The sequence below is a fragment of the Choloepus didactylus genome, chromosome 1 (assembly GCF_015220235.1).
Source record: "Choloepus didactylus isolate mChoDid1 chromosome 1, mChoDid1.pri, whole genome shotgun sequence".
In the NCBI taxonomy this organism is placed as follows: Eukaryota; Metazoa; Chordata; class Mammalia; order Pilosa; family Megalonychidae; genus Choloepus; species Choloepus didactylus.
Window position 1 is genome coordinate 89295353 of NC_051307.1, and position 24896 is coordinate 89320248.

Genomic DNA, 24896 nt, shown 5'->3' on the forward strand with positions numbered 1-24896 from the left:
GATTCAAGAACTGCCTTCACAGTTGTAACGTTGAATGTAAATGGATTAAACTCCCCAATTAAAAGATATAGATTCGCAGAATGGATTAAAAAAAATGAACCATCAATATGTTGCATATAAGAGACTCATCTTAGATACAGGGACACAAAGAAATTGAAAGTGAAAGGATGGAAAAAAATATTTCATGCAAGCTACAGCCAGAAGAAAGCAGGTGTAGCAATATTAATCTCAGATAAAATAGACTTTAAATGCAGGGATGTTTTGAGAGACAAAGAAGGGCACTACATACTAATAAGAGGGGCAATTCAACAAGAAGAAATAACAATCATAAATGTTTATGCACCCAATCAAGGTGCCACAAAATACATGAGAGAAACACTGGCAAAACTAAAGGAAGCAATTGATGTTTCCACAATAATTGTGGGAGACTTCAACACATCACTCTCTCCTATAGACAGATCAACCAGACAGAAGACCAATAAGGAAATTGAAAACCTAAACAATCTGATAAATGAATTAGATTTAACAGACATATACAGAACATTACATCCCAAATCACCAGGATACACATACTTTTCTAGTGCTCACGGAACTTTCTCCAGAATAGATCATATGCTGGGACATGAAACAAGCCTCAATAAATTTCAAAAGATTGAAATTATTCAAAGCACATTCTCTGACCACAATGGAATACAATTAGAAGTCAATAACCATCAGAGACTTAGAAAATTCACAAATACCTGGAGGTTAAACAACACACTCCTAAACAATCAGTGGGTTAAAGAAGAAATAGCAAGAGAAATTGCTAAATATATAGAGACAAATGAAAATGAGAACACAACATACCAAAACCTATGGGATGCAGCAAAAGCGGTACTGAGGGGGAAATTTTTAGCACTAAATGCATATATTAAAAAGGAAGAAAGAGCCAAAGTCAAAGAACTAATGGATCAACTGAAGAAGCTAGAAAATGAAAAGCAAACCAATCCTAAACCAAGTAGAAGAAAAGAAATAACAAGGATTAAAGCAGAAATAAATGACATAGAGAACAAAAAAAACAATAGAGAGGATGAATATCACCAAAAGTTGGTTCTTTGAGAAGATCAACAAGATTGACAAGCCCCTAGCTAGACTGACAAAATCAAAAAGAGAGAAGACCCATATAAACAAAATAATGAATGAAAAAGTTGACATAACTGCAGATCCTGAAGAAATTTAAAAAATTGTAAGAGGATACTATGAACAACTGTATGGCAACAAACTGGATAATGTAGAGGAAATGGACAATTTCCTGGAAACATATGAACAACGTAGACTGACCAGAGAAGAAACAGAAGACCTCAATCAACCCATCACAAGCAAAGAGATCCAATCAGTCATCAAAAATCTTCCCACAAATAAATGCCCAGGGCCAGATGGCTTCACAGGGGAATTCTACCAAACTTTCCAGAAAGAACTGACACCAATCTTACTCAAACTCTTTCAAAACATTGAAAAAAATGGAACACTACCTAACTCATTTTATGAAGCTAACATCAATCTAATACCAAAACCAGGCAAAGATGCTACAAAAAAGGAAAACTACCGGCCAATCTCCCTAATGAATATAGATGCAAAAATCCTCAACAAAATACTTGCAAATTGAATCCAAAGACACATTAAAAAAAATCATACACCATGACCAAGTGGGGTTCATTCCAGGCATGCAAGGATGGTTCAACATAAGAAAATCAATCAATGTATTACAACACATTAAAAATTCGAAAGGGAAAAATCAATTGATCATCTCAATAGATGCTGAAAAAGCATTTGACAAAATCCAACATCCGTTTTTGATAAAAACACTTCAAAAGGTAGGAATTGAAGGAAACCTCTTCAATATGATAAAGAGCATATATGAAAAACCCACAGCCAGCATAGTACTCAATGGTGAGAGACTGAAAGCCTTCCCTCTAAGATCAGGAACACAATAAGGATGGCCACTGTCTCACCACTGTTATTCAACATGGTGCTGGAAGTGCTAGCCAGGGCAATCCGGCAAGACAAAGAAATAAAAGGCATCCAAATTGGAAAAGAAGAAGTAAAACTGTCATTGTTTGCAGATGATATGATCTTATATCTGGAAAACCCTGAGAAATCGACGATACAGCTACTAGAGCTAATAAACAAATTTAACAAAGTAGCGGGATACAAGATTAATGCACATAAGCCAGTAATGTTTCTATATGCTAGAAATGAACAAACTGAAGAGAAACTCAAGAAAAAGATACCATTTTCAATAGCAACTAAAAAAATCAAGTACCTAGGAATAAACTTAACCAAAGATGTAAAAGACCTATACAAAGAAAACTACATAACTCTACGAGAAGAAATAGAAGGGGACCTTAAAAGATGGAAAAATATTCCATGTTCATGGATAGGAAGGCTAAATGTCATTAAGATGTCAATTCTACCCAAACTCATCTACAGATTCAATGCAATCCCAATCAACCTTCCAACAACCTACTTTGCAGACTTGGAAAAGCTAGTTATCAAATTCATTTGGAAAGGGAAGATGCCTCAAATTGCTAAAGACACTCTAAAAGAGAAAAACGAAGTGGGAGGACTTACACTCCCTGACTTTGAAGCTTATTATAAAGCCACAGTTGTCAAAACAGCATGGTACTGGCACAGAGATAGACATATAGATGAATGGAATCGAATTGAGAATTCGGAGATAGACCCCCAGATCTATGGCCGACTGATCTTTGATAAGGCCCCCAAAGCCACTGAACTGAGTCATAATGGTCTTTTCAACAAATGGGGCTGGGAGAGTTGGATATCCATATGTAAAAGAATGAAAGAGGACCCCTACCTCCCATCCTACACAAAAATTAACTCAAAATGGACCAAAGATCTCAATATAAAAGAAAGCACCATAAAACTCCTAGAAGATAATGTAGGAAAACATCTTCAAGACCTTGTATTAGGCAGCCACTTCCTAGACTTTATACCCAAAGCACAAGCAACAAAAGAAAAAATAGATAAATGGGAACTCCTCAAGCTTAGAAGTTTCTGCACCTCAAAGGAATTTCTCAAAAAGGTAAAGAGGCAGCCAACTCAATGGGAAAAAATTTTTGGAAACCATGTATCTGACAAAAGACTGATATCTTGCACATATAAAGAAATCCTACAACTCAATGACAATAGTACAGACAGCCCAATTATAAAATGGGCAAAAGATATGAAAAGACAGTTCTCTGAAGAGGAAATACAAATGGCCAAGAAACACATGAAAAAATGTTCATCTTCACTAGCTATTAGAGAGATGCAAATTAAGACCACAATGAGATACCATCTCACACCAATTAGAATGGCTGCCATTAAACAAACAGGAAACTACAAATGCTGGAGGGGATGTGGAGAAATTGGAACTCTTATTCATTTTTGGTGGGACTCTAATGGTTCAGCTACTCTGGAAGTCAGTCTAGCTGTTCCGTAGAAAACTAGATTTGGAGTTACCCTTCGAGCCAGTGATTGCACTTCTTGGTATACACCTGGAAGATCTGAAAGCAGGGACATGAACAGATATCTGCAGGCAATGTTCATAGCAGCATTATTCACAATTACAAGAGATGGAAACAACCCAAATGTCCTTCAACAGATGAGTGGATAAATAAAATGTGGTATATACACACGATGGAATACTGCGTGGCTGTAAGAAGAAATGATGTTGTGAAACATATGACAACATGGATGAACCTTGAAGATATAATGCTGAGTGAAATAAGCCAGGCACAAAAAGAGAAATATTACATGATACTGCTAATGTGAACATTGAAAAATGTAAATCAAATGGTTTATAATGTAGAATGTAGCGGAACTAGCGATAGCGAGCAATTAAGGAAGGGGAAATGAAAACCCAATAACACCAGATAAGCTATCGTGGGTAAATTTAACGTTCTGGGAATGCCCAGTAATGACTATGGTCTGTTAATTTCTGATGGTTATGGTAGGAACAAGTTCACAGAAATGTTGCTATATTAGGTTATTTTCTTGGGGCAGAGTAGGAATGTGTTGGAAGTAAAGTAGTTATCTTAGGTTAGTTATCTTTTTCTTACTCCTTTGTTATGGTTTGAAATTTTTTTATATTGTATTAAAAAATTTTTTTTCATATAGTTGATTTAAAAAAAAAGAGTTAAAAAAATGAATAAAATATGCAGCACCTCCTTGAGGAGCTGGTGGAGAATGCAGGGGTGTTGGGCTTCCCACCTCATTGGTTGCTGATGTGCTCACAGACATAGGGGACTGGTGGTTTGATGGGCTGAGCCCTCTACCACAGGACTTGCCCTTGGGAAGACTGTTGCTGCAAAGGAGAGGCTAGGTCTCCCTATAATTGTGCCTAAGAGCCTCCTCCTGAATGCCTCTTTGTTGCTCAGATGTGGCCCTCTCTCTCTCTCCCTGGCAACATGGAATATGACTCCTGGGGAGGAATCTAGACCCAGCATCATGGGATGGAGAACATCTTCTTGACCAAAAGGGAGATGTGAAAGGAAATGAAATAAGCTTCAGTGGCAGAGAGATTCCAAAAGGAGCTGAGAGGTCACTCTGGTAGGCACTCTTACGCACAATATAGACAACACTTTTTAGGTTCTAATGAATTGGAATAGCTAGCAGTAAATACCTGAAACTATCAAACTACAATCCAGAACCCATGTATCTTGAAGAAGATTGTACAAAAATGTAGCTTATGAGGGGTGGCAATGTGATTGGGAAAGCCATATGGACCACACTCCCCTTTGTCTAGTTTATGGATGGATGAGCAGAAAAATGGGGGAAGAAAAAAAAAAAAGGCACCCAGTGTTCTTTGTTACTTTAATTGTTCTTTTTCAGTTTAATTTTTATTATTATTATTTTTGAGTGTGTGGTAATGAAAATGTCAAAAATTAATTTTGGTGATGAATGCACAACAATGTGATGGTACTGTGAACAACTGAGTGTATGCTTTGTTTTGTATGACTGCATGGTATGTGAATATATCTCAATAAAAATGAATTAAAAAAAAAGCATATGGAATTAACATGACATGCCCAGAACAAAGCTTCTCATTCCTCCATGCTCTGCCCCACTAACCTTCTCTATGCATGGGCTTTCCCATCTCAGTTGATAACAGCTTCCAGTTGCTGCCAAAACATGGGATTCATCTTGAATCTTCTCTTTCTCTCATAACCCAGGTCCAGTGCTTCAGAGTACAATAAGCATTTGAAAAATTGAATGAACCATTTTAAGGGCATTATCAATCTCCCAAAGAACTCACCATGCCATAAAGTAGCTTATATTTTGGATAATATGGCCAAGAAATAACTTTTAAAAATAGTTATATCTCAACAGCATATCCCCTCCCAAATGTGGTCCTTAGAAAGAGTTGGTGAGACCAAAAGTGTCCCTGAAACTCTACGTGGAGATAGAAGACAGGGTGGGTGGGGAGAAAGAGAGCAATGTCCAGAGGAGAGAAGCAGAATTTAGGCTCTTCCTCACATAGCTTCAGATGGAAGCCAGTGAAGCAGGAAAACCTAACATTGGGAGACTGTATACATAGAAAAAGAGATTATTTTTCAATAGTGCTTTTTTAATCATATTTTTATTGTAGAATATAATATATATACATAGAAGTAATAACTTTCCAAGGATAATTTAACAAGTAGTTACACAGCAAATTTCAAAGGATGCTATGGGTTACAGTTCCATCATTTCAATTCTTTCCTTCTAACTATTCTGATACCCTAGCAACTAAGAAAAAATAAAATTATATAGAGATTCAGTATCCATAATCCTTTGTTAAATTCCATCTTGTCTGTTGCTACCCCTTCCTCTAGTTCAATCACTTGGATGTCTAGGCAGTGACCACCCTAACTTGTTCATGTTGGAAAGGGGTGTCAACTTTATGAGAAAAGGGGACACATCTGGTTGATGTTCTTGAAGAGGCTATTGCCTCTGGGTTTGGGGACTTAGGTTTCATAGGAGTTTCTGAAGAATCAACTTAGCGGTGAAACTTTCATAGAGACTCAGATAGGGATCTGGGTATTCTTTAGGGTTTTTGGGACTACTGTTGACTTAGGTTTATCATACTGTGGTCATTTGGCATATCTAGGTGAAGCTTGCATAGGAGTAACCTCCAGGATAGACTTTTGACTCTATTTGAATTCTGTTAGCCACTGAAACCTTATTTTGTTGCCTTTCTTTTCCCCTTTTGGTCAAAAAGGCTTTTTCAACACCTCGATGCTAGCTTCAGGCTCATTCTTGGAATCTGTGTCCCATGTTGTCAGGGTACTCACTCACCTGGGGGCTCCTCTCCCACATCGGGATATGTGTGTGTGTGTGTGTGTGTGTGGTGAATTCATTTGCAGAGCTGGGCTCAGAGAGAGAAAGTCCACATTTGAGCAACAAAAGAGGTTCTCTGGAGGTAACTCCTAGGCATAATTATAGGTGGGCTTAGCCTTCCCTTTACAACCATAAATTTCAACAGAGTAAGCCTCAAGATCGAGGGCTTGACTTATAAAGTAAGGGGTTCCAAAGTTCACATAACATATGTTATGTCCATGATCATTCATCCATGTCTCACATTAGTTGTACAATCCTCATCACTCTCCATTTCAAACAATTTTCATGACCCAAAACACCTTGTAGCTCTTTTCAGTCCTTAATTATTTATCCCTAGTATTTGTGTGGTACTAATATGGTATTCCTATTAATTATAGTCCTTATTATGCAATAGTAGATTCTCCCCATATACCTTTCAGTTGTGAATTCTTGGTACTAGTGTCATACCTTAGATGCATATCATGCAAGCACCTATCTATATTTGTGGTGTTCATCTGTGGGGTATATGCCTTTAAACAACCACTTTCAATCCTATTTGCCTTCAGTACAGCTCTGATACTTATAATCCCATTAACAAACAATCATCACCCCTATCCATTCCCATACCTTTGAATGCACCATCATTAACAAATCTGAACACATTAGATTATCATTCCCCTTCACTAGCATCTATCTGTCACTAGGTCCCCAATATTCTACATCATAAGACATTGATTTTACATTGTTCACGGAGTTCATAGACATGGTAACATACAATATCTCTCCTTTTGTGCCTGGCTTATTTCACTTAGCATTACATCTTCAAGGTTCATCCATGTTGCTACATGTTTCAGGACCTCGTTCCTTCTTACTGCCACATAGTATTCTATCATATGTATAAATCACATTTTGTTCATCCAGTCTTCTGCTGAAGGAGACTGGGATTGTTTCCATCTCTTGGCAATTGTGTCAACAGTGCTTGAAGAAGTTAATGGTCTTAACACTAGGAAAACTCCATCCTGTTTGTGTTTATTACTGAAATAATATCTGACTCAATACAGCAATGAATTGATACACTGGAATTTTTTTGTTGATATTTTGTGAGAATATAAACTTTTAAGACTGATAACCTTTACTTAGCAGACATTAATTTAGCATAACTCTACATTTAAAATTCTAGAATTCTTAGGACTAATACCAGCCCCTCAAACTTGCAGAATTTGAAGAGTTATCTCTCTCACAAATTTGTCGTCTAATCCTTAATGCTATTGTTGACATCTGGAGGTAGGGAAGGGAGGTGGGATATTTTGTCAGCAACTCCTGTCAATCATTAGATGAGGGCTGGGTGGTGGAGTAGCTTAATTTAGCTGCACTTCCTCTCTGCTACACAGGCTTTGACACTAGAGCAAGTTCTTAGTCAGAAATTCCTAAGGCCAAAAGGTGTGGACGGAGACTGCACTAAGATTCTCGGGGGAATAAGTAAAAGAGCATTTGGGCTGTTAAATACAGTTGATGCATTTGTGTTATTAAATGCAGTTCTTACTCAAATGTTGTGATAATACATTATCTACTTTTGAAACACAGAATTGAGTTATGAGTTGAGTTAGAGAAGTCTGTGAAATCTAAGAGTTATTTTCTGTTTGGACACCTATAAGGAAAGTCTGCAGATAGGCGCTGCTTGGTAATGCTTCATTGTTTCTTCCCCCCACAGTTAAGAGCCCAGTTCAGCTGCAAAGGTTATCTTTCAAACAGAAACTTTATTTCCTCAATCCTAGGCAAAGAAGGTCTGAGCCTTGTGTTGATAAGGGAATATGTATGTTTTTGGGTAGGTGGTGCTATGTACACTAAAGAGTTTAATTAATTGGTTTTGACAGCTTGGGTCAAAGATTAAGATCATATAAACCAGAGAGGTTAAACTCACCTAAGGCTCATGCAGGCATATACTTACCACCACCTACATCCTTCCACAGGCACTCATGTGGGAGGGTCCAAGTTTAACCACAACCCAGGCTATGCAAACACATCTTTTAAAATTTCTAGTTAACTGATCTTGATCTCCTTCAACCCAATTCTGCCTCTCTTTTATGCCAATCAATGTTGATGGGAAGACAAAAGTTCACCATGCTATAAAATCATCCTTTACAAACATATCCCCTCCCCTCTGCCTGAGCACTTTTCAGAGACACAGGCAGAATGAGGACGGAGAGAGACATTACCAGGGCAGATATGAAATGCTCAGCTTGGCTTCTGCCTGTCCCTCCCCTCCTATCACTTCCTTTTCCTTGGAACGCCAAGTAGCAGGAGAAGCAGGCCCCATATTCTAACTGTAATTGATGTCCATGATACTCCATCACAGCTGCACATCAGAATCATTAGGAGAGCTTTCAAAAATATGGACACCAAACCTACTCCCAGTGGTCCTGATTTTAATTGGTCAATTATGTGGTTGAAAAATAAGTAGTTTTTTAAAGCATTGCATGAGATTCTAATCTGTAGCTAGAGCTGAGAATCACTACTTTGGATGTTTCTTCACAACTCTGCAGTCCCCAGCATTTTGACAATTGGTTTTTACCTTCAGGTGGCACAGATTTAAGACTAATGGAAAGAGAACTCTACTGAAAATTTTAGAGACTCTTACAGATTATGAGCACCTGGAAATGTTTTTTGCTTTTGCTGCAGCTAATAAGATGGCAGAGGGGAGGCAGCTAGCTACTTTCATCGTGTTCTATAAAGTAGATGGAATCCATAGACTCCTTTGTCACAAGGGTTCAGACTCAGATCTAAAGGTTGAGAAGCTGAGTTTTATCATTTTACCCAAAGGTGATCTGACTTACACTAATCAAACTCAATAGAGATTTACTTATAAAACTGGAATTCCAATTATTTAATTTGCAATGGGAAGGATAAGTGCCATGGTTACCGGCAACAGCTCTGTAGCTGACTATTGAGAGATTGCTTGGTGAGTGTAATCAGACCAGGAAAGAATCAGATCACATAAAAGCACAGTAAGTTTCTTTTCCACTCTAGGAGTAGGCAATAACACTCCAGTACTGACCACCTGATGGTCTTGGTCAATATCCTTCTTATGCCTAAGAGTTCTTTTCTGTAATATGGATGATGATGATATTCGGGTTGCTGGGAGGTTTAAATACAATAATTCATTTAAAGCACTTAGCACCATGCTTGGCTAAATAATGATAGCCTTTATCACTATCCACGAATGACAGGCCACTTTTATCTTGAACCTCACTTGATTAATGCTATAATCTAAGTGAGATAAGCTTGCTTAACCCCATTTTATAGATGAGGAAACCAAGGTCTTTTTATACATGGTCTGCTAAGTTGATTATAAAACTCATGCCAACTCATGTCAAGGTACCTATTCTCACTGCTGGATGGGGCTGTATAAGCTTTGGAATCTCCTTTAACTTTTCTCTGAATTCCTTTCCCTATCCAATTAGTTTCCAAGCCCTGACAAGCCTCCTTTCAAAATGTCTCATGCCTATGCCCTTTCCTTTTCATTCCCACAGTCAGCCCTTATTTCAGCATGCCCCCATCTCCACCCCAGTCACCCCAAAGCACTGCCCTACCTTCCTTGCCTTTATTCTCTATCACCTTCCAATCTATTCTCTACATTGCTGCTTGATGCATATTCCCAAAACATCGTTTTATCAGGCACTCCCTGCACAAAAATCTTTAGTGGCTCCCTACTGCCTAGAAGGAAAAGTACAAAAAGGTGTGGTTTTCAAAGTCTTTCATCACTTGGTCCCAAATCTCTTTCCAGACCTGCCTCTCACTGCTGGACATCTGCTTTAGCTAAATTGGACTGTTCTCTGATCCTTCTCAATTCTACGTTTCCTTAGATATTCTACCCACTTAGAATGCCTTGCTGTCTTCTTTCTACCTGTCCCAATTATATCTAGTCTTCAAGGTCTATCTCACATCCTTATCCCATTTGTAAAGCCTTCAGTAACCAGTCCAGTCTAAACGATTCCTACCTTTTTTGAAGTTCTATAACAAGTAATATTTGTCTCTGTCTCTGATCTCTGTTTCTGTCATTTTCATAGCTTTACTCTTACTCATTAGGTGTTGATTTGATAGTAGTGGCTAATTTTTTCCTTAATTTCTAAGTTTTTTGGGTCACTTCATTATAGCATCAGAGTACTAACAACAGATTGTAGGCTCCTTGATATGTCGGTATGATAGGCTGGCATATCAATGTGATAGGCAAAACATATCTTGTGCCTTATACCACAATACTTAGCAAGCCATAGGTGCTCAATAATTATTTATTGATTTGATCTGTAACAAATTATTGTGCTTTTCATTAAGGCCAATGTCACTGTCAATACTGTTCCTGTGAATCTTTAGCTTGGAGGAGAATCACTTTCTCAGGCTTTTTTGCAGAAACCTGGTTCAATGCCCCAGAAAGAGTTAAATGCCACTGGGCGGGGAAGAAAGGAGGAAGTGGGAAGCATATTTATCACAAGTGATTGTAATCAGGACTGCAGAGCTGTGCTTCATGTCGAGACTCCAGGCTGGGATAATGGAACAGGGTCTCCTCAGCATGTAAAGAAAGGAAATTTGAGGTTTCCCAAAGCTATTTTTGCTGACTTAATCCTTTCAGAAGTGTTCAATATTTACGCTATTTCCTTCAATTTCATGCATACTTATTTCTTAGTTCAGGTTCTCTTCTAAACATTATTTTTAATCCTGCTTTTTAAAATGTAAAATAAACATTCTCTAGAGTTGTTACTAATGCTTCATCAACATCACTTTTAATTGCATTGAGGTACCAGTTTTTGTAACCATTCCTGTATTGTTGATCCCTCTCTTCCTGACTGAGTTTTAAAGTCCTTCAAAACTCTCCCAACTGTAACCCATAGCATCCTTTGAAATTTGTTCTATAGCTACTTGTTAGATTGTAATTTGAAAGTGATCACCTTTTTATATATATGTTATATATCACAATAAGAAAATAACTGAAACTACGGTACTATAATCATAAGAACTTTGGAAATTTCCTCTATATCTACTTGTTAAATCATATTTTGAAACATATTATCTTTTTGTATATATGTTATATTTCATAATAAGGAAATAACTGAAACTGTGGAACTGTAACCTATATTATTATTTGAAATTTGCTAACTACTTGCTAAATTGCACTTGGAAAGTTATCATTTCTACATATATATGTAATATTCTACAATAAAAAAATATGATTTAAAAAGAAAACACAACTCTTCCCCTCTTCTTGTTTTCCCTTTCTGACTCTCCTGGCCCAAACATAGCCAACAACAGCAGAGAGGTCCAAGTCAGAGTTGCTTTCCACCAGCTGGAGTCCTAATTTTTGTAAATGTACTTTATGCATTTCAGATCATGGCAAATATAATCAAGATATATTTGGTGACTAAGGAAAAACTGTCTTTCTCATCAATTTTCTTTCCCATGATTGGAACAGGAAATGTGATGTTTCCTATATTTGCTGAATTAATCCTTTCAGAAGTGTTCAAATTTAGTAGCAGCACATGGTTGAAAACCATACAAGAAGTTAACTTTGTGGTACATCCCATGATGATAAAAGGAGTCAGCTATGGTTACAAATCTCTTCTGTTCATTCCAGGAAGTGAACTCAAGTACAATCAGATGTCTTTGTAGGTCTATAAATAAAGTGTTTTCTACTTTCCTGTCATAAGAGTCGGTTGCTGATGGGGGTTTGTCACATGGCTTAAGTATGAGGTAACACTGACAACTCATACATTCCTTCCTGGGCAGTTTATCAAAAGACAAATGATCTATAATCAATAATAAATAAATTCTTATAAAGAAATAGAGAGGAGTTATTGTTATAAAGATGGGCCTAGACATTTGAACATGACTATATGAGAGCTAAGTCATGGCTTTATCTATAGGGAAAAGATGGGATAAGAGAGACCTCAAGAACTTTGTTATTTGGATGGAATACAGCCAGTCTATACAAGTCTCTGAGGGAAGTATCTTGTTTAGCAGTGGAGAAGCAGTCAAAGCACATTTACTAAGGTCATGACTGGCACTTCGCTGCTGGTGTGATCTGTGGTTCACCTGCCTTGTTAAGGAGGTATTCCTTAAAAAGTGCTTCTTAGCTTGTTGGCCTTCTATGAATACCAACATCTATTTTGAAATTGTTCCATTGATTTTATATAATTCATGCCTATTCATAGCAAAAAATGTAAGCAATATAAAAGAGTATAAAGAAGAAAGGTACACCTGGGCTTAAATCTCAGTTTTGCCATTTAAAATTTGGATGATATTATCTCTCTGAATTTCCGTTTCTCACGAGCATGGTAATAACACCTCTCTGAGTTGAGAGAATGAATAGAGAGAATGTATTTGAAGTGTTTTACATGGTGTTTAGTACATAGAAAGCCTCAAAACTAGTAGCAGCAATAATTATTACCTTATTATTATTTGACTTTAAGGGCTAGCAGACAATTGCTACAACTTACTAACATTAGTACTTTAAAAGATATTGTATTAGTTAGGGTTCTCTAGGGAAACAGAATCAACAAGAGAAATCTATAAATATAAGATTTTATAAAAGTGTCTTACGAAACTGTGGGGATGCACGAGTCCAAATTCCGTAGGGCAGGCAGCAAACTGGCAACTCCAATGAAGATGTTCGATGAACTCCTCAGGAACGAACTGGCAACTTCAATGAACTCCTCAGGAAATGCTTTGCTGGTTAGCCAAAGAAGAAGTGAAGGTTCTCTATCTGTTTCACTTAAAAGTCTTTCACTGATTGGATTAAATCAAGCTGATTGCATTCTCTCATTGTGGAAGACATGCCCTTCATTGAGTGTAATCAGTCACAGCTGCAGCCAATTGACTGATGATTTAATAAACCTAGACTTCTGGTTTATTAACCAGCCACAAATGTCCTTGCAGTAATGGTTAGGCCAGTGCATGCTTGACCAGACACCTGGGCACCATCACATAGCAATGTTGATACATGAAGCTAACCATTACAGATATCAAAAATAATTTTGTTTTCTATGTTCTTACCTATTCTCAGGCATTTGGGATAGAAGTGTAGTCTTCCTATAGTGATTCCCAGAAATCTCCAGAAATACTGCATGAAGTTGTTTGTAAATATATTTGCCCATAGATTAATAATAGTTAAGGGGATAATATTTACCCCAAAACTTTTCTTAGTTTTTTCTTTTTATTTCTAGTGAATATAAAAATATACAATTCTGAGCTGGCCGTGGCGGTGGCGGCTGCTTCTCTCCCTGACACCGGGTGTGACCCGCGGCGCCTGTGGTGTAGCCGGTGGCGGCCCGGGGCCCTCAGGTCATCCTTCCACCGCCCCCAGGACTCAGCGCCGCCACCTGAAGGTGAGCCCGTGGGACTCGGACGTGTTGTTCGGGCCCAGCTAGAAGCACCCATATCTTCTTCTGGCTTTGGTATTAGAGTGATACTGGATTCGTAGAATGAGGAAAGTAGGTAAAAAGCCAGGAACTGCGTGGACTGGACACCACAGAGCAATCTGTCTTTGGGCATACTTCATACAACACTCATGAAAACGTGGAACTGCTGAGATCAGCGAAATCTGTAAGTTTTTGCGGCCAGGGGACCCGCGCCCCTCCCTGCCAGGCTCAGTCCCGGGGGAGAAGGGGCTGTCAGATCCAGGAAGGAGAAGGGAGAACTGCAGTGGCTGCTCTTATTGGAAACTCATTCTACTGATTCAAACTCCAACCATAGATAGACTGAGACCAGACACCAGAGACTCTGAGAGCAGCCAGCCCAGCAGAGAGGAGACAGGTATAGAAAAAAAACAACACGAAAAACTCCAAAATAAAAGCAGAGGATTTTTGGAGTTCTGGTGAACACAGAAAGGGGAAGGGCGGAGCTCAGGCCTTGAGGCGCATATGCAAATCCCGAAGCAAAGCTGATCTCTCTGCCCTGTGCACCTTTCCTTAATGGCCCTGGTTGCTTTGTCTATTAGCATTTCAATAACCCATTAGATCTCTGAGGAGGGCCGTTTTTTTTTTGTTTTGTTTTGTTTTGTTTTGTTTTGTTTTTTTAAATCCTTTTTTTCTTTTTCTAAAACAATTACTCTAAGAAGCCCAATACAGAAAGCTTCAAAGAATTGCAATTTGGGCACGTCAAGTCAAGAGCAGAACTAAGAGAGCTCTGAGACAAAAGGCAATAATCCAGTGGCTGAGAAAATTCACTAAACAACACAACTTCCCAAGAAAAGGGGGGTGTCCGCTCACAGCCACCATCCTGGTGGACAGGAAACACTCCTGCCCATCGCCAGGCCAATAGCCCAGAGCTGCCCCAGACAACCCAGTGTGACGGAAGTGCTTCAAATAACAGGCATACACCACAAAACTGGGCGTGGACATTAGCCTTCCCTGCAACCTCAGCTGAATGTCCCAGAGCTGGGAAGGGGGAGCAGTGTGAATTAACAAAGCCCCATTCAGCCATCATTTGAGCAGACTGGGAGCCTCCCTACACAGCCCAGCAGCCCAGAACTGCCCTGGGGGGACGGCACTCACCTGTGACATAGCACAGTCATCCCTCAACAGAGGACCCGGGTGCACAGCCTGGAAGAGGGGCCCACTTGCAAGTCTCAGGAGCCATACGCCAATACCAAAGACTTGTGGGTCAGTGGTAGAGACAAATTGTGGCAGGACTGAACTGAAGGATTAGACTATTGCAGCAGCTTTAAAACTCTAGGATCATCAGGGAGATTTGATTGTTAGGGCCACCCCCCCTCCCCGACTGCCCAGAAACACGCCCCACATACAGGGCAGGCAACACCAACTACACACGCAAGCTTGGTACACCAATTGGGCCCCACAAGACTCACTCCCCCACTCACCAAAAAGGCTAAGCAGGGGAGAACTGGCTTGTGGAGAACAGGTGGCTCGTGGACGCCACCTGCTGGTTAGTTAGAGAAAGTGTACTCCACGAAGCTGTAGATCTGATAAATTAGAGATAAGGACTTCAATAGGTCTACAAACCCTAAAAGAACCCTATCAAGTTCAGCAAATGCCACGAGGCCAAAAACAACAGAAAATTATAAAGCATATGAAAAAACCAGACGATATGGATAACCCAAGCCCAAGCACCCAAACCAAAAGACCAGAAGAGACACAGCACCTAGAGCAGCTACTCAAAGAACTAAAGATGAACAATGAGACCATAGTACGGGATATGAAGGAAATCAAGAAGACCCTAGAAGAGCATAAAGAAGACATTGCAAGACTAAATAAAAAAATGGATGATCTTTTGGAAATTAAAGAAACTGTTGACCAAATTAAAAAGATTCTGGACACTCATAGTACAAGACTAGAGGAAGTTGAACAACGAATCAGTGACCTGGAAGATGACAGAATGGAAAATGAAAGCATAAAAGAAAGAATGGGGAAAAAAATTGAAAAACTCGAAATGGACCTCAGGGATATGATAGATGATATGAAACGTCCGAATATAAGACTCATTGGTGTCCCAGAAGGGGAAGAAAAGGGTAAAGGTCTAGGAAGGGTATTCAAAGAAATTGTTGGGGAAAACTTCCCAAATCTTCTAAACAACATAAATACACAAATCATAAATGCTCAGCGAACTCCGAATAGAATAAATCCAAAAAAACCCACTCCGAGACATATACTGATCACACTGTCAAACATAGAAGAGAAGGAGCAAGTTCTGAAAGCAGCAAGAGAAAAGCAATTCACCACATACAAAGGAAACAGCATAAGACTAAGTAGTGACTACTCAGCAGCCACCATGGAGGCGAGAAGGCAGTGGCACGATATATTTAAAATTCTGAGTGAGAGGAATTTCCAGCCAAGAATACTTTATCCAGCAAAGCTCTCCTTCAAATTTGAGGGAGACCTTAAATTTTTCACAGACAAAGAAATGCTGAGAGAATTTGCTAACAAGAGACCTGCCCTACTGGAGATACTCAAGGGAGCCCTACACACAGAGAAACAAAGAAAGGACAGAGAGACTTGGAGAAAGGTTCAGTACTAAAGAGATTCGGTATGGGTACAATAAAGGATATTAATAGAGAGAGGGAAAAATATGGCAAACATAAACCAAAGGATAAGATGGCCGATTCAAGAAATGCCTTCACGGTTTTAACGTTGAATGTAAATGGATTAAACTCCCCAATTAAAAGATATAGATTCGCAGAATGGATCAAAAAAAATGAACCATCAATATGTTGCATACAAGAGACTCATCTTAGACACAGGGACACAAAGAAACTGAAAGTGAAAGGATGGAAAAAAATATTTCATGCAAGCTACAACCAAAAGAAAGCAGGTGTAGCAATATTAATCTCAGATAAAATAGACTTCAAATGCAGGGATGTTTTGAGAGACAAAGAAGGCCACTACATACTAATAAAAGGGGCAATTCAGCAAGAAGAAATAACAATCGTAAATGTCTATGCACCCAATCAAGGTGCCACAAAATACATGAGAGAAACACTGGCAAAACTAAAGGAAGCAATTGATGTTTCCACAATAATTGTGGGAGACTTCAACACATCACTCTCTCCTATAGATAGATCAACCAGACAGAAGACCAATAAGGAAATTGAAAACCTAAACAATCTGATAAATGAATTAGATTTAACAGACATCTACAGGACATTACATCCCAAATCACCAGGATACACATACTTTTCTAGTGCTCACGGAACTTTCTCCAGAATAGATCATATGCTGGGACATAAAACAAGCCTCAATAAATTTAAAAAGATTGAAATTATTCAAAGCACATTCTCTGACCACAATGGAATACAATTAGAAGTCAATAACCATCAGAGACTTAGAAAATTCACAAATACCTGGAGGTTAAACAACACACTCCTAAACAATCAGTGGGTTAAAGAAGAAATAGCAAGAGAAATTGCTAAATATATAGAGACGAATGAAAATGAGAACACAGCATACCAAAACCTATGGGATGCAGCAAAAGCAGTGCTAAGGGGGAAATTTATAGCACTAAACGCATATATTAAAAAGGAAGAAAGAGCCAAAATCAAAGAACTAATGGATCAACTGAAGAAGCTAGAAAATGAACAGCAAACCAATCCTAAACCAAGTAGAAGAAAAGAAATAACAAGGATTAAAGCAGAAATAAATGACATAGAGAACAAAAAAACAATAGAGAGGATAAATATCACCAAAAGTTGGTTCTTTGAGAAGATCAACAAGATTGACAAGCCCCTAGCTAGACTGACAAAATCAAAAAGAGAGAAGACCCATATAAACAAAATAATGAATGAAAAAGGTGACATAACTGCAGATCCTGAAGAAATTAAAAAAATTATAAGAGGATATTATGAACAACTGTATGGCAACAAACTGGATAATGGAGAAGAAATGGACAATTTCCTGGAAACATATGAACAACCTAGACTGACCAGAGAAGAAATAGAAGACCTCAACCAACCCATCACAAGCAAAGAGATCCAATCAGTCATCAAAAATCTTCCCACAAATAAATGCCCAGGGCCAGATGGCTTCACAGGGGAATTCTACCAAACTTTCCAGAAAGAACTGACACCAATCTTACTCAAACTCTTTGAAAACATTGAAAAAATTGGAACACTACCTAACTCATTTTATGAAGCTAACATCAATCTAATACCAAAACCAGGCAAAGATGCTACAAAAAAGGAAAACTACCGGCCAATCTCCCTAATGAATATAGATGCAAAAATCCTCAACAAAATACTTGCAAATCGAATCCAAAGACACATTAAAAAAATCATACACCGTGACCAAGTGGGGTTCATTCCAGGCATGCAAGGATGGTTCAACATAAGAAAAACAATCAATGTATTACAACACATTAAAAACTCGAAAGGGAAAAATCAATTGATCATCTCAATAGATGCTGAAAAAGCATTTGACAAAATCCAACATCCGTTTTTGATAAAAACACTTCAAAAGGTAGGAATTGAAGGAAACTTCCTCAACATGATAAAGAGCATATATGAAAAACCCACAGCCAGCATAGTACTCAATGGTGAGAGACTGAAAGCCTTCCCTCTAAGATCAGGAACAAGACAAGGATGCCCGCTGTCACCACTGTTATTCAACATCGTGCTGGAAGTGCTAGCCAGGGCAATCCGGCAAGACAAAGAAATAAAAGGCATCCAAATTGGAAAAGAAGAAGTAAAACTGTCATTGTTTGCAGATGATATGATCTTATATCTAGAAAACCCTGAGAAATCGACGATACACCTACTAGAGCTAATAAACAAATTTAGCAAAGTAGCGGGATACAAGGTTAATGCACATAAGTCAGTAATGTTTCTATATGCTAGAAATGAACAAACTGAAGAGACACTCAAGAAAAAGATACCATTTTCAATAGCAACTAAAAAAATCAAGTACCTAGGAATAAACTTAACCAAAGATGTAAAAGACCTATACAAAGAAAACTACATAACTCTACTAAAAGAAATAGAAGGGGACCTTAAAAGATGGAAAAATATTCCATGTTCATGGATAGGAAGGCTAAATGTCATTAAGATGTCAATTCTACCCAAACTCATCTACAGATTCAATGCAATCCCAATCAAAATTCCAACAACCTACTTTGCAGACTTGGAAAAGCTAGTTATCAAATTTATTTGGAAAGGGAAGATGCCTCGAATTGCTAAAGACACTCTAAAAAAGAAAAACGAAGTGGGAGGACTTACACTCCCTGACTTTGAAGCTTATTATAAAGCCACAGTTGCCAAAACAGCATGGTACTGGCACAAAGATAGACATATAGATCAATGGAATTGAATTGAGAATTCAGAGATAGACCCTCAGATCTATGGCCGACTGATCTTTGATAAGGCCCCCAAAGTCACCGAACTGAGTCATAATGGTCTTTTCAACAAATGGGGCTGGGAGAGTTGGATATCCATATCCAAAAGAATGAAAGAGGACCCCTACCTCACCCCCTACACAAAAATTAACTCAAAATGGACCAAAGATCTCAATATAAAAGAAAGTACCATAAAACTCCTAGAAGATAATGTAGGAAAACATCTTCAAGACCTTGTATTAGGAGGCCACTTCCTAGACTTTACACCCAAAGCACAAGCAACAAAAGAGAAAATAGATAAATGGGAACTCCTCAAGCTTAGAAGTTTCTGCACCTCAAAGGAATTTCTCAAAAAGGTAAAGAGGCAGCCAACTCAATGGGAAAAAATTTTTGGAAACCATGTATCTGACAAAAGACTGATATCTTGCATATACAAAGAAATCCTACAACTCAATGACAATAGTACAGACAGCCCAATTATAAAATGGGCAAAAGATATGAAAAGACAGTTCTCTGAAGAGGAAATACAAATGGCCAAGAAACACATGAAAAAATGTTCAGCTTCACTAGCTATTAGAGAGATGCAAATTAAGACCACAATGAGATACCATCTAACACCGGTTAGAATGGCTGCCATTAAACAAACAGGAAACTACAAATGCTGGAGGGGATGTGGAGAAACTGGGACTCTTATTCATTGTTGGTGGGACTGTATAATGGTTCAGCCACTCTGGAAGTCAGTCTGGCGGTTCCTTAGAAAACTAGATATAGAGCTACCATTCGATCCAGCGATTGCACTTCTCGGTATATACCCGGAAGATCGGAAAGCAGTGACACGAACAGATATCTGCACGCCAATGTTCATAGCAGCATTATTCACAATTGCCAAGAGATGGAAACAACCCAAATGTCCTTCAACAGATGAGTGGATAAATAAAATGTGGTGTATACACACGATGGAATACTACGCGGCAGTAAGAAGGAACGATCTGGTGAAACATATGACAACATGGATGAACCTTGAAGACATAATGCTGAGCGAAATAAGCCAGGCACAAAAAGAGAAATATTATATGCTACCACTAATGTGAACTTTGAAAAATGTAAAACAACTGGTTTATAATGTAGAATGTAGGGGAACTAGCAGTAGAGAGCAATTAAGGAAGGGGGAACAATAATCCAAGAAGAACAGATAAGCTATTTAACGTTCTGGGGATGCCCAGAAATGACTATGGTCTGTTAATTTCTGATGGATGTAGTAGGAACAAGTTCACTGAAATGTTGCTATATTATGTAACTTTCTTGGGGTAAAGTAGGAACATGTTGGAAGTTAAGCAGTTATCTTAGGTTAGTTGTCTTTTTCTTACTCCCTTGTTATGGTCTCTTTGAAATGTTCTTTTATTGTATGTTGTTTTCTTTTTAACTTTTTTTTTCATACAGTTGATTTAAAAAAGAAGGGAAAGTTAAAAAGAAAAAAGAAAAAAGACAAACAAGGAAAAAAAAAAAAAGATGTAGTGCCCCCTTGAGGAGCCTGTGGAGAATGCAGGGGTGTTCGCCTGCCCCACCTCCATGGTTGCTAACATGACCACAGACATAGGGGACTGGTGGTTTGATGGGTTGAGCCCTCTACCATAAGTTTTATCCTTGGGAAGACGGTTGCTGCAAAGGAGAGGCTAGGCCTCCCTGTATTTGTGCCTAAGAGTCTCCTCCTGAATGCCTCTTTGTTGCTCAGATGTGGCCCTCTCTCTCTGGCTAAGCCAACTTGAAAGGTGAAATCACTGCCCTCCCCCCTACGTGGGATCAGACACCCAGGGAAGTGAATCTCCCTGGCAACGTGGAATATGACTCCCGGGGAGGAATGTAGACCCGGCATCGTGGGATGGAGAACATCTTCTTGACCAAAAGGGGGATGTGAAAGGAAATGAAATAAGCTTCAGTGGCAGAGAGATTCCAAAACGAGCCGAGAGATCACTCTGGTGGGCACTCTTACGCACACTTTAGACAACCTTTTTTAGGTTCTAAAGAATTGGGGTAGCTGGTGGTGGATACCTGAAACTATTAAACTACAACCCAGAACCCATGAATCTCGAAGACAGTTGTATAAAAATGTAGCTTATGAGGGGTGACAATGGGATTGGGAAAGCCATAAGGACCAAACTCCACTTTGTCTAGTTTATGGATGGATGTGTAGAAAAGTAGGGGAAGGAAACAAACAGACAAAGGTACCCAGTGTTCTTTTTTACTTCAATTGCTCTTTTTCACTCTAATTATTATTCTTGTTATTTTTGTGTGTGTGCTAATGAAGGTGTCAGGGATTGATTTAGGTGATGAATGTACAACTATGTAATGGTACTGTAAACAATCGAAAGTACAATTTGTTTTGTATGACTGCGTGGTATGTGAATATATCTCAATAAAATGATGATTAAAAAAAAATATACAGGGACATAATATTTGCTCAAAGATAGACTAGGGCAAAATTATTATTAGCAAAATTTTCATGTAATATGAAGTGAACAATCCAAGTGAAATTTTATAATTCCACCTCGTCACCATTGCTCAGTTTTGTTGCTCACATGACCAAAAAGCCTTTTCTCATTCCCAAACAACATTTCAACCTAGGAGGATTTCTAATGAGGATTTTAGTGAGTTCATTCAGGAGACTGGATAGACATGGAAATGAAATGTGTGATTTGTTTTTAGTCAACCCAGAACACACCTACCAATTATGCTAACGAATATTACTTCCCTGCCAGCCCTGCTATACACACATACACAAACATGCACGCGCGCACACACACACACCCAGGAACATTCTATACTGTCTCTTCAGAACATCAGGAGCAAGAGACTAGACTTACAGGGTCCAAAAGATGAGGGATGACCTGACCGTGGCCACAAAAAGGCGTATGACTTCCTGCGGAGCCAGTATAATAAGATGGGTCTTTGTGATCCTGAAATGGAAAAACTGGGCCTTCTGTTTTGCACAAGTCCTAGTGGCCCCTAAGTTAGTTGTTGTCTAGAATAGGTTTATAAAGGGGCCCTTACAAAACCCTAACTTCCACTCAGGCAGATTCCCCAACCTACTCGCCTGGGTAGAATGTTAGTTACACTCAGGAAATAAAGTAAATCAATACTGGTGTTTATTGAGAAAATTCCTAACTCGAACTGCAATCCTTTAATTAAAAGTCTCTGAAGTGCCTGCTGCCATGTCGCTTCTCAGAGCGTTAGGCCAGGCACAGGGTTCTTGGCGACCCAGGAGGCGGCGGCGGTGGAGGCGCCGCTCACGCTCAGGAGAAGCCGGAAGCTCGCAAGTGGAGAAAGCTTTTCAGCAGCCTGAGAGGCAGAAATTTGCTCGGCAGCCGGGTGGCCCAGGAAGCGGACGTCCCCAAGTCTGCCAAGACAGTGTGTCTGACTTCCTAATCACACAAAGCCACTGAGAGGCAAACATCCAAGAAGTTCAAATATGACAAAGATAGCCTTGTCAAATCAGTTACAGAAACTAGTAACTGAAAGTGATAGTGCTTCCTGTTAGGTTCGGAGCCGTTCAATTATTCATACAACGCAGCGAGTCAGAGTTTAAGTATAAAGTGTAAGATTTATTAGAGGAAGAAAGCAGGTGGGAGCCAGCAGAAAAGAAGAAAAAGATAACAGCTCCTGCTCTTTATCTGAGAGCAGCATTTTTTAATGAAAAAAGGAACCCACGTTGGGTAGGGTGTCTGCTGTGATGTTCTGTGCCTCGATTGGGTGAGTGCCCGTCTAGTTCTGGGCTGATTGGTTGCTAGAATTCTGAGACAATATTCTTTTTAGAAAAGCAGCTGCCTTATCTAGCTAGGGAGAGCAGGCCTTTTTGGCTGTTTATTTTACGGGTATTCTGACCTTGCCTTACCCGCCTTGGAGGCGCTGCTGTGACTGACACAGCCTTGACTAGCTTTGAACAGCCGCATTCTTTAGTTTATGGGGCACCTGTTTTCTGTGAGATAAGCTGCGGGGCCCCTGAGTTAGAAACTCCTTCTACATGTTAGTTTCTTCTTCTGGGATCTAACACTTCCTTGCTTAAAATCACACCTGAGGCCTCTGGAGTTTGTGGGAAGCCCAGTATTGTTTCTGGGAAATGAAGTTGGTTCCCCCCCTCCCACCTTCCCCAGCCACATGAGGGCGAAGGCCTTCCCCTCAATCATCACAGAGTTGTGAATGACGGTTGCTCATAAAAGATTGGAGACAGCCTGTCCCTGCCAAAACACAAAGCCAGTGCAGAAGCATCTGAGAGAAGCTCCACAGTGCAGGATGAGTCAGCATCAGAGGTAAAGTCCAGAAGCCACCACTTCAGATGGACAACAGCAAATTTCAAGATGATGACAGCAATCAGCCAATGCCAGTAAGCCGATTCTCTGGAAATGTCAAGCTCATGCAGGATCTTCCACCAGTGTCTTCATCTTGTTCTTCAGTGAACAGACGAGAGTTCAGGAAAATGCATTTCAGAGCCAAAGATGATGATGACAGCGATGATGATGCAGAAATGGAAATAATAAAATAAATAATTTCTTTATATATTTAGTCAGATTACAATTCAACAACTTAGCACATTATATATGAATCTTATAAAATTTATCTCCAAGGGGAGCTGTTTTCAATCAAGAACTGGTCCATAGACATCAACAAATAATGCAAAATGCCAAATAACTTGTGATTTATTGATCTGAACTGCTCTAACAGTCTTTGAGATTGTAAGGCTGCTGTCTCCATGTTGCTGTATTTTCTTATATTTGTATGTGTGTGTGTGTATATATATATATATATATATAATGGTTTGAGTCAGTTGAGGGGGGTTGGGATTAAATAGTGGATACTTTTTAATTTTTATTTCATTTTTTTATTGTGAACTTTAACATGCATACCTAACAGTGATACCTTTCAAAGCACAATTTCACAAGCAGTTAGAGAGCAAATTTCAAAGAATGTCATGGGTCACAGTTCCACAACTTCAGCCATTTCCATTATTGTAAAATAAAACATATACAGAAAGGTGTCATCTCTTGATGTACAGCTCAACAAGCAGGCATAGAGGTAATTTCAAAAATTGCTATTCTGGTTTGCTAATGCTGCTGGGATGCAAAACATCCAAAAAGGATTGGCTTGTATAAAAGGGGGTTTATTTGGTTACACAGTTATAGTCTTAAGGCCATAAAGTGCCCAAGGTAATGCATCAACAATCAGGTACCTTCACTGGAGGATGGCCAATGGCATCTGGAAAACCTCTGTTAGCTGGGAAGGCGTGTGGCTGGCACCTGCTCCATAGTTCTGGTATCAAAATGGCTTTCTCCGAGGACATTCCTCTCTAGGCTGCAGTTCCTCAAAAATACCACTCTTAGTTGCTCTTGGGGTATTTGTCCTCTCTTAGCTTCTCTGGAGCAAAAGTCTGCTTTCAAAGGCCATCTTCAAAATGTCTCTGTGAGCTGCAGCTTCTCTCTTAGCTCCTGTGCTTTCTTCCAAGTGTCCCTCTTGGCTGTAGCAAGCTCGCTCCTTCTGTCTGAGCTTCTATAGTGCTCCAGTGAACTAATCAAGGACCATGCTGAATGGGCGGGGCCACATCATGGAAATCATCCCTATACTGTCGACAACCTCTTTCAATATGACCAAGTTAGGGTGGTCACTGTCTAGACACCCCTGAAGATGGAGAAAGAGATTAAGTGAGAGGAAGGGGTAGCAACAAATAAGATAAGATTTAA

General features: G+C 39.2%; 1 pseudogene; it reads left to right on the forward strand.

The window, feature by feature from the left end:
* Window positions 1-23744, forward strand: part of LOC119518168 — a 36864-nt pseudogene extending 13120 nt beyond the window's left edge.
* Window positions 23745-24896: the final 1152 nt, after the last annotated feature.